An 11,969-nucleotide genomic window follows, 5' to 3' on the forward strand; every position below is an offset into this window, starting at 1 on the left:
CACAAAATTCCTTAAAGTATATGTTAAACCACAATGCTTGCATGTCTCAAGGCTCTCACTGCCACGCACTGTGGTTTCTAACAGCTCAACAGTTCAATATCGTACATGGTGAAAGGTGACCTGAAGGTGACTGAAGAAATGAGCCAAGATTTCACATCCAACTTTGTATTTCCTGATTTCCTCTACAGTCCATATTCACTGCCGTGTCTACCTCTTGTGTCTGAGGACAAAATGGGAGAATAATATACTGTACCCCAGGAGACCATCTTTGTCAGCAAGCTTTTAGACAAGGATCAGTAAGCCAAAAGGTTGCTGTCACTGTTCATATGCAATGATTACCCTTCACAACTGTGTATTTCCCATGATAACTAAGAAAATTAAAGAGATTCAAAAAATGATTGCTACTATAATAAAGCAGGAAGATAGTTTATGGAACAATGTGTTTTAGGGACGTGTCATAGGATGGAAGCAGGAGAGGGAACCCATGCTTATCTCCAGGGAGAGAGGGGGACCCCATGGACGGAGCAAGCAAGCTGCATCGGGCCTGACAGGTCCCATTTCAGTGTTCTTGGACCAAAAAATTGGAGAGAGAATGTAATACCTATTATTTTAATACTTAAGAATTTTTAAAAATTCTGTATCTATGAATTTTCAAGGAGGACCAAGTGGTTTGTGCTAACCCGAAGATGTCACGGCTAATACTCTGTCAAACAAAACAACCCACTTTCCAGATAAAGAGAACAACATTCAGTATAATTTCTTCATGTTTTTAAATGAATAACCAATTAGTAATCACTCAGTCATGAACTAATAGCACTAACCAGGCTTCCCTTAGTGATTTCTCAGAAATATTGGGAGATTAACAGGATGTGATTAATCAGACTAAGCCTATAAGCTATTTCCAAGTACTTGTTCCTTTTTTCTGTCAGATGACAGAGTGGGCTGCAGCTAACAATGTCTGTGATCACAGTGGATGGCCACTATGGTTAAGTGGAAGCTGGAGGGGTAACAGCCGTTGGCAGGGTAGGCTGGTATCACATACAAGGAAGGCCTTGTCAGTCAGCGACCCTCAGATCACACATTTCCCCCTGCTGTGCACATCTCCTTAGCTGTGCTTGTTGAGAAAGACGCAGCCCAGTAAGTTGGTGACTGGTCCATGGTAGGCTCCAGCAATGAGGATAGACACATATGGGCATGGAAAACTTGTAGGGCAGGTAGAAGCCGGTCCTAACACATAAGCCCTGAAACAATTATGTAACGGTCACCAGTCATTAACTTGTTATCCGTGGCCCTCAAGTCAAATGGGACAGAACAGCTTCACTGCACCAACATGGATTAAGGCAACTCTTTGGCTTTTTGACTGTCAATGAGCCTTAATTCAGAAATTACAGAAGAACCTCTTCTGCTGGAGTCCTGAGCAGACTTGTAGCTCTTGAGACTGCAAGTGCCTCCCTCCCATCCTTGTGTTTTTCTGGCCTGGGTCGCAGTGGCCACCTCGGAAATGGGCACTCAGCACCACCACCATCCACATATGCATGTACCTGTTATAGGAATTACTAGTAAGTGGTTACCTCTCTCTAGGCAGGAACTAAGCATCAAACAGCCTGTGTAGCAGCCGTAGCACCTGTACCATGAATTCCCTAAAATGCTTTTGTCAAACTGATAATATATAGCCTTTGCCGTTGTCATGGCCTTGCCAGTAAGTACCGAGATAAACCAGCTCACACTTCCTGCGAGCACGTGGCTTCTCCCTGGTCCACAGAGTGCCAGGCTTGTGGACTGCTGCAAGGGAAGAAGGGGGAGATAAGGCCAAGAGGGTAGAGCAGCCGTCCCACCTCCACACCAAGGCTTCTGCTTTCTCTGTTTAATACATCACGGCTCCAGTTCTTCACTTGAGGAGGGGTCTGGTTCTTTTAAAAGTTTGAAAACCCAGGAGATGCCCAGGTGACCAGAAAAATAAAATCAGTAGGTAGTGTGCCTCACACAGAGAAGCAGCCATGTGGACAGCAGTCCTAGGTTCCCAGGGTTAGGTATTTCTCTTCTCGACAGGGAACATTAGTTATCTCTCAGCACTCCAAGAAAAACCAGCAACCCTGAGTATCTCTACAGCCTAATGGGACCCCCTGCTCGATTAACCTTAAAAGGAAAGCTATGTAAGGAAGGAGAAGCGGTATGAACAAAACAAGGAGAAAAACAGCAGCACTCTGCCACCGTGGAAACGCTACCCTGTTCCTTCTTCGGGAATTTACCCCGCCGTCTTCACAGGAACAGGCCCAGCTACTGAAAGTTCCACACAGACGGGAGGACACCCAGAGACAAAGGAGCCAAGTGGATTTGCAGTCAGAGGCCCGAGGAGGCCTATCCACTGACAGTCTTGCTGAGTCTCCGGACAGAGAGAAACTAGACCCCAGGCTGAATCATCTGCAGTCAATTCTGGATGCACCTCCAGACAAAACAGCAGTCAGACACCCTGGCACCAAAGATACGACCAAGAAAACACTGGCAAAAGATCTGTTTACAGGTCCCCAAAAGGACCTGTGGAAAAAGGCTTCGACTGCAAATGCACCAGACTGTTTTCATCCTGGCTGTCCCCGCAGCATACACAGCCTGAGGAGCAATGGCCCTGTGCTGCCTCAGTGTTCATCCATCAGGCAACAACGGGTATCCAAGGTGGGAGAGCAAGAACATTTTCCCAGAAAAAACCCAGACTCCAAGGTCTAAAGGGTTCAAATTAATCCTAGAAGCCCGTTTGTGGTGACCCTTCTATCCATGAAGCCCCCCTAAGCTCCTCAGTCTCCCGGGGACCAGACAAGGGGAGGAGAATGGGAGGCAGAGGAGATGGTGGATGGAGAAGGAGGCCCAAGGCTTGGGCAATGGGGCCTCAGAACTCAGCCTGCACCTGGCTCCTGGACCAGGGCAGCTTTTCCAGGTGCAAACACTGATGCTTCCTTTCTCTTCAAACATCTCCCTGTCTTGCCTTTACTGCAGTTCCCTGCCTTTCATCACCCCCAACACCTTCCCCCTGATGAGCTACTTTCAGAGCAGCCCAGGTGCCTGCTGCTCTGAGGCCGTGGCCCCAGGACACCAATTGCCCAAATGGACGAGCTCAGGGAGGGGCCATTGAAATGATTTTTCCTCAGCGGTAACCCCACGAGAGCTTCAGTCTCAGTCTGAGGGCCATGGTCCCCACAATGCACCCCTGTCTCAGAGCTGCCCACCTGAGACCTCTGATGTGGAAAAGGACAGAACCATGTGGCTGGTGCCAGGAGCTATGTGGCTTTGCTTCTCTGACACTGAGTTTCCTCCATCTCATCTCCCACCTAAGCCAGCCTCCGGGACTGAAGGCACGAACTCATCCTTTCTGTCCTCAGACAAGGCAGCTCTTTCCACCCTTCTCACCAAGGAAGCTCCTCATCACTGGCTTGGAAGGAGGTTGAGCAGCTTTGCTGTGGGGTAGCTGTGCCCTGGTGATTTTATTACATCTACAGGAAAACTGGGGGACATTTTATAAACCCCAAAGACTTAAATTGGATTTTTAGTGATTCATTAGCTCATGAAATCTTGGGTTATGTCATTGTTGAATGAGAGCCAATAGAAACGGATGGGAAATATGTCTCTGGCGACCACATGGTGTTTCATAGTGAGACTTCTCTACAGCCAGGGGCCAACAGATGACCAAGGGGGGGAAGTTCCAGTTCTTATTTCTCTTTTGCCAACGAGATGCTCAGCTGTCCACAATTCATCTGGGAGGAGTCCCACGGGAATCTGGCAGTCACATCAGAGCAAGGGAATTTGTTCAGAGTGATTAGGATGGAAAGTTAGAGCCGCAACTTTCTCATATCACTAATTCACAACAGAGATTCGCACTCCTGGAGGGCTTGCTAGGAAGGAAAGACATAGGGCTCAGTCAGAGGGATTTGGATCACCTCAGTACAATAGGATTTGAAGGCTAGAGGCATGTCTACCAGTGCAGACAAAAGAGAGAAGATGGGCCCGGCCGGCGTGGCTCAGTGGTTGAGCATCGACCTATGAACAAGGAAGTCATGGTTCAATTCCCAGTCAGGGCACATGCCTGGGTTGCAAGCTCAGTCCCCAGTGGAGAGCACCATGCAGGAGGTGACCAATCAATGATTCTCTCTCACCATTGATGTTTCTATCTCTCTCTCCCTTTCCCTTCCTCTCTGAAATCAATAAAAAAAAAAATTTTTTTTGAAGAAAGAGAGAAGGTGGGACCATCAAGGCAGGACCAGATATACAGTAAGGCAATAAAAGATGGTGGCAGCTGTCCTCGTCCTCTGGTTCTGAAGTCCCCACCCTGATCACACTTGCATGGGGGTATGGGGAGTAGGCTCCCTCTGCAGAGCCCACAGCCCCACACAGCCACTGCTTCCTGGACAGTCCATGGACAGAGTCACCTTCCCTTGAAACTGAATGGTCCAGGACAGGGACCTAGAAGGCAAGCTCAGGAGGAACTTCACTTTGACTCCAAAGCTCATGTTAGATTCCTCTTAGCCTACATTCCTTAGGCCAGGGCTAAAGGCTGATGCTTTAGTCTGAAAGTGCAAAGTGAAGGGAAAGGAGGGTGGGTCAGGGAAGAATGGGAAGTAAACTCGGGTTGTCTTACTGTGCTGTCCACTACTTCCCAGCAAGTCTTAATGAGATTCAGCCATTGCCCAATAGGTGTACCTTCTTGCCACACAGGACATCCCTGGTCAGGCTATAAAGAGGGGCGGGGGGGAGTTCATTAAAAGGAAAAATGGAGACAGAATTTATCTGCCCATCTCTAGTCTCCTCGGCCAAAGTGGCCCATGGGCTTCTCTTCCCTGCACTGAGTTGCATCAAATGGCCCTGCCCTCGTGGAAGCCAGAGCCCCCACCTGTGGTATGACGCTCATGCACGTCCAGAAATGCTGGGAGGGGCCTGAGACTCTGGGCCTCAGAATCCAGAGCCATGCCAGTCGATCCCACCTCAGCAGCTGAGAGGAGTAAGCAGCTGTGTCTAGAAGGCAGGTGAGGCCAAGAGAATAAGGGACATCTGAGATGAGCCAGATACAAAGACATGCTACTTGGTTAAAAGAAAGCCTTACTCCTTATTTCTAACTCTCCACATAGCCGTCGTCACTTCTGAATCCATCCCTGGAATTGGCAGAAGCTGGAGGTTAGGAAGCCTAATAATGGGAAGCAAGGGCTCTCGGCCCCTCTGCCTCTCTAAGTGACCTTCAGGAATGGAAGACGCCCAATGTCTCATTGCACCTGATTCGAGACAGGCTTTCCACTCTCCATCCACAAACATACTATTGACCAGGTGGAATCAGCTTTGGCCCCTCGGGCAATTGTGGGACACTTTGCTGGTTCTTGGTTAGATGATGCATCTCAAGAAGCCAAAGAGAAGTATGCATCCCCTTTTCCATATACTGAAACAGCAATGCAGTAGGCTGAGGGATAAGGGGGGGGCTCTGGAGTCTTACTGCATAATGTCCCTAGGCCACCACTTCCCAGTTATGTAACCCCCCCCCCCCCCCCCCCCCCTGTTCTCTCATAAGTAAAAAAGGGCATAAAGTTAGAACCTCCTCGCAGAGTTGTTGTGAGGATGGAAGACATTCCCTGGCAAGTGCCTAAACAGTGCCTGGTACCTAGAAGTCATGAACTATTAGCTATTAGTAGAAGTAAGTAGAAAGTCTCTTGCCTGTTACTAGGCTAAATTTTTGTCTCTGCTACCAAGAAGTTGGGAGGTAAATTTTGATGGCATTGTTTATCAGCGTGTTTCCTTCCCCTGATTTTCTGCTCTATTGTATTTGCATTGTCATGCAAATGTGCTTTGAATAAGCTGCATCTTTTACCTCCTTTTCCATTATGCTTTCCTCCCTTAACCAGCCCCATCCCACTCCTAGTTTTCCAAGTAAAGAAACTGTCAGCTGGCTTGTGTGCTACACCTACCACCCCTTCCGGGGTGGGTGCCTGGCTGCGTGCTGACCCTCTTTGAAAAGGTGAGTGCAGCAGATAGCATCCAGCTGTCACCACATGGAGTGCCGGGGAAGCGGAAGCGGAGCGCTGAGGAGGAGGAGCTGGAGTAAAAGTCCTTTAAAACACACAAGTCGCTCTCAGATGACTTGCTGCAACCTCCAAAGCCCACGACCACCCCTGAGCTCGTCAGTCAGTGTTAGGTCGGAGAGAGCCCAGGATCAGATGCATGCAGATGCGTGAGAAGATAATGGACCCTCCCTGGAATTTCTAACAGATCAGCGTGCCAGACACAGATACCGGCTCCTCCCTGGTATCCACAATGACCCCCACACAGATACTGACTCCTTCCTGAATACCCTGCTGACCCCCGGCGGCGGGAACTTCCTCAGTTCATGTCCCCACCCCTCACCCAACCACAGTATAAAACAAAGCCCCCCCTCCCTGTGGGCGCGACTCCACTGGCCCTGTCTCTGGGGTTCGTGGGTCGCCTGGGGACGCAGAATAAAACCTCTCCTCTTCTTTCTTTTCTGATGGACTCGGCTCTCTTTATTTCCCACGCTGCTTTCTGGGCCACCTAACAGTCAGTGCCAGCCAACGCTCCCTGGGAGTGGAGGAGGCACCCACCCCACCTTATCCTCCTCAAATGGTGCAAGCTGTTTCCTAGGTCGGTGCGTCTCTTGGGTCATGGACAATTTATGACTCGAGGTTTAAAACTCAAAGCCAAACAACTGCAGTTTCTTGAGGCTCCTAATGCTACAGATTTCTGTGTAACTTCCTTGGGTCCCCAAAGGTCATGACCATCAGAAGGCCTCACACCTCAGGCGGTGGTTCCCCTGAGCGGGCAGCTGCCCAGCACGGCCCTTCCTGCAGTGGCGAGGGATTGTACAAGGTGCTGGGAGGGGAGTAGGGAGCTCAAAGCTGCAGGGGATACCTCTTACCCCTGCTCAGTGCTCCCTGAAATTCGTCCCAGCTGCCTTCAGGCTGACCACCGCGTCCTGGGGAAGTGATGTGGGCGCTGGAAGAAAAATAGTAGCAAGTGCTCCTGCCCTGTGGAGTGGGAGGGACCTCCGGCCTCTTAGGAACTGCTGGTGGCTTCTGCTGTGGGCCCCATGTCCCCAGCCTTTACAGTCATCTCCATCATCTCAGGCCACCAGGTGCAGACTGAGGCTGGAAGGTAGGAGTGGGGGAGGGAGAGGAGGGAGGAAGATTCACTGCAGACCACCCAGGGCCCTGTGTGTCAGGAATCCCAGAGGGGACCAGGAGACTGAACTAAAAGAAAGGGCCTGGCCTCGCAGTCCTGGGAAACCATTTAATCCAAAAACAAAACAAGCAAAACAAATTCCAATACCGCCCACTCAGTAACACCAGAACAAGGCCTGCTCATTTGTTTAGGTCCCAGCTAAGCCCAACAAAATAGGTACAGCCATTCGAATTTTACAACCTCTCACTCAGACTGGCAAGACATAATGTTAATTTTATATAAATCAGTTTAATTTCTATAGCTGAGCCCCCATTGTGCTGATGGTAGTGAACTTAACTGTCAAATTGAAATACATGTCGATGCACCCTATCTTCCCCAGCCCCACCCGGGCCTCTCTCAGCCCCTCCTTGCGTGCCCTTGTTGGGAGCACAGTACCTTGGGTGCTCTTTTGCACCAAGATGGGTGCCAGGACTCCAGGAGGCTACCTCAGAGGCCCCTGGCAGACCTCCAGCCGCCCCTGTGGACACCACATAGAGCAAGAGTCATCCATGCTCTGGGGTCACCCACACATGTCTGAGGCTTCTATCAACATCTCCCCATCCTGGTGCTTGGCGCTGATGGTTTGATCCTTTCTCTGAAATACTCCTGATGTCAAATTCAATTTATCTCCTCTAACTCAAAAACACAAAACCAAAGACATTCTCCAAAGCCAAGAAAAAGTTCGTATTTGGCAGGAAAGACTGTTCTTGTTTAATTATTCATTCTTTCCAAATTCTATTATTCATGAAGTCCACCTTATGTTCCTTCAGGTTTGTTTTTTTACTTTGGGAACTCAAGTAACAATAACAGTGACAATAACAATAATAATGATGATGATGATAATTTTTAAATAGCAACAACTTTTCTCCTCTCAGCAAAGAACTGTGGGTTTTTGGGCCCTGGTGTAGCCCAAGCAGCTACAAGACCCACCGGCTCTCTGATGGAGCCTCCCTTGTTCCAGATGCCTGCCCTGGGTGCTGAGCTAGAAAAAGCAAAGAAAACAAGCAACCTTTTAGGACCCAGAGGAAGTAAAAGTCTCACCACCCCTGCCCCTCTCCAAACCAGTGCTATACAAGCACTGGTCCAACAAAAACAAGTGGCCCCTGCTGTCCAGGTCTGTGGCTGCCCCACCATTGTTCTGAAGGGAAACACCAGCTAGTCATGGTGCCCTTCAACTGCCATCTCTTGATTCTCCCTCTTCTCTGTGAGATCCCTCTAACTGAAAAACACAGAAAAGAAAATGGGGAGAGGAAATCAGAAAAGAAGCCAGCCCGGGTCACAGGACTGTTTACGAGTCCATAATATTGGGAAACTTAGAAAAACATAGCAGTTCTTTTTCTGAGACACTCATGCATACAAAATAAATGATATTTACTTTTTCCTTTATTACACAAACTATGATTCCTAACATTGATGTAACACTGTTACCATCGATATTAAAATGTCCTCAGCTGTCCTCATGCTGTCCTTTAGGGTCTGACTTCCCCCATATCCAGAATCCAGGGACCACACAAGGCACTTCACTGAAATGTCTCATTAATTTCCTTTAATCTGGGATAGTTCCCAGACATATTGTCTTTTATGACCTTGAATTTTTTTTAAGAATCCGGGCCAGTTGTTTTGCAGAATGTTCCCAGATTTGGATGTTTGATTGTCTCTTCTTGATTCCATGCAGGCTCAACATTTCTGGCAAGAATCCCACACAGGTGTCCTCGCATGTCTCACCGAGGCCACTATGTCGATTTGTCCATTCTTGGTGCTGTTGTCTGATCGCTTAGTTAAGGTAGTGTCTGCCAGAGTTCTCCATCATAAGAGTACCCTTTTCCCTTTTTAATTCACAATCTAGAGGATGGTACTTTGGGGCTGTATGAATATTCTCTTCCCCCCAAACCCTTCATCAAGTGGTTTCAGCATCCATTAATAATTCTTACCTGAATTATTACTATAGTGGCTAAAAAATGTTTTTTAATCAGTCCTGTTTATTAATTGGCATTCTTCTAAAAAAAAAAAAAAAAGGCTTTTCCTCTTTTCCTTCTCCCCTTCCACTTTATTTTAGTATAAATGTAAACTGGAGGGTTCTTTTTTAACGCAATGTGCTATTATCCATTGCTGTTAATAACTTTTATGCTCAAGTTGCCCCAGAGGTGATTAGGGGAGTCCCTTTAAGCAAAGCCTGTGTCCTTTTGGCATGCCCTCTTCAGTTTGGAACACATTATGATGGCATTTAAAATGAAAGGAGATTAAGAGAAATGTAGAAGTAAGAACCATGAAGGACTGAACAAGAGGGTAGTCATAGTGACTATGGCAACTTTTCTTAAATTAAAACAAAGATGTCATTTTCAGCCAGAGCTTCCTGTGTGCACCACTGAGGCTCCGGCGTGTTCAGAAGCCATCGGAACAGGCCTGACAACAGTCTATGCACAAGGAAAGTCCTTGGCAAAGAACTCAAGATTTGTCCCCTGATAGGTCCATAACTTTTGTTACGCCTGGCACGTAACCTGTTTTCAGGACAGTGTAGGATGGCAGGCCTTGGTCCTTGGTTGTTAAAGGAGGTTCTCAGGATGAAAGCGTGGGGGCTGTGATATGAATCCACCTCCAGGCAGTCCTGAATGTGAGAAAGGCAACCGAGATGATTGTAAAACTGTACCATATATGGACGTTCAAACAACACTGCATTGGGACCCTTCTAGCAAGTGGTAACACAAAGGCAAGGGAGCCACTCACCCTTTGGCAACAGAGCCGCACACAGCATTGGTCTGCTCTGGCCAGAGGATCATCTGATGTAACAGAGCATACACAGCAGGTGGTGACTTCTTCATGAGGACCTGGAAACTGACCCCAGAAATACTTTAAGTGGCAGAGAAGATGGTCTATTTGGATAATGTTGAATGCACAGAAGAGGCAAAAGCCAGATTACTATACAAAATATACCTGGATGATAAACATGGAAATTATAATTTCCCTGAAAACAAAGGTTCACTGGGATTCTGCTATGTCTCAGGTCAACCAGCTAGTGAGTGGTATTCATGAGACCTGGCTTCCTAGTCCAACATTCTTTACAGCTAGCAGAAGGATAATGATGAATTCTAGAAGAATGGAAAGAGAAGAAAACAAATCACCATAGGAAAAAGTGGGGAAGAAAATGACCTAGAAATAGCCCTAGAATGATCTGAATAGCCAAGTGGGCCCGCTCAGAACACCATGAAAAGGATGTGAAGGATCAAGAACATGAACAAACATGGTCGAAAAAGAAATGAAGTGGGAACAATAAAGGAGAAACAGAACCTCAACAAACACAGAAATGATCACAGAGCAAACAGAAGGCAAAAAGAACCATGAGAGAGTCTGTGCTCAGCCTTGAGTATCTTCCATTCATTTGCTGGGCATCACCCACTTTCCAAACTATTCATGATAGACTACAATGCCTTCATGAAAACACCTCATCAAAAGCACATCAAACCTTGATGAGAATGGCAGCCAGTCCCTAATACAAGCCTTTGCTTTTCTATTTTAAATCCCTGAGCAACAGTTAGGAAAAAAACACACTTTCCTTCCAAAACCAAGTTTGCCTATATGCATTGTCTAATGCCTCCCCCTAGTGATTGCATATATGACGTACGCTAAGAATCCATGGGTACCATCAATGCCTTTTATATTTGCAGAGTATTGCCCATTCCTGAGTGCTTTCACACGTGTAACCTTTGTGTCCTGACAACAGCCCTGTGAAACCTCCAACATTGCTTTGGAGTCTATTATTAAAACTGAAGAAAGAGGCCCTGACTGGTTTGGCTCAGTGGATAGAGTGTCGACCTGCAGACTGAAAGATCCCAGGTTCGATTATGGTCAGGGGCACATGCCTGGGTTGCGGGCTCGCTCCACAGTGGGGGGCATGCAGGAGGCAGCCAATTGGTACCTGGGTTGCGGGCTCGCTCCGCAGTGGGGGGCATGCAGGAGGCAGCCAATTGGTGATTCTCTGAAACATGTTTAAGTCTCTCTCCCTCTCCCTGCCTCTCTGAAATAAATTATATATATAAATTTAAAAAAAAAAAACTGGAGAAAAGAGAACAACCGAGAGGTGTGCAGTCAGATCTGCATTTGAAGCCTGGTGCCTTCAAGCATCCCTTTGTGATTTCCAGCCAGTGGCTTAAAATGTGAACCTCCTCCTCCATGAGTGTGATACATTGTTGAAGCTGCAAGAACTCAATAGGAACCCGAATTCTGTAGAAATGTGAGGGAGTTGCTGCTACTTCTGTTGTCCATAGCATCTTTGAAGAGTGCTGTCCACTTCCTTAGAAATACATTTAAGATTTCTGGACCTATTGGGAGGCATTTCTTCCTTGTATCTAACTGAAAAACATGTCTCTATAACAGCCGTGGGCAAACTATGGCCCGCGGGCCGGATCCGGCCCGTTTAAAATGAATAAAACTAAAAAAGAAAGAAAGAAAAAAAAAAGACCGTACCCTTTTATGTAATGATGTTTACTTTGAATTTATATTAGTTCACACGAACACTCCATCCATGCTTTTGTTCCAGCCCTCCGGTCCAGTTTAAGAACCCATTGTCGCCCTCGAGTCAAAAAGTTTGCCCACCCCTGCTCTATAAATATTTCTTTTGTTCAGTTTTCCTATCTTCTGGTTAGTTCTCCCAGTTGGCCTGGCTTATGACCTGTTGTCCAGTTCACTTCTAAAGGAGAACCTTGGTGTTAGAGGAGTCCCATCCTGCCACCCCTCAGCTTTGGCATCAAGCCAAGAGCCGTGTGCAAACC

Source organism: Myotis davidii, unplaced genomic scaffold (assembly GCF_000327345.1).
Source record: "Myotis davidii unplaced genomic scaffold, ASM32734v1 scaffold281, whole genome shotgun sequence".
NCBI lineage: Eukaryota > Metazoa > Chordata > Mammalia > Chiroptera > Vespertilionidae > Myotis > Myotis davidii.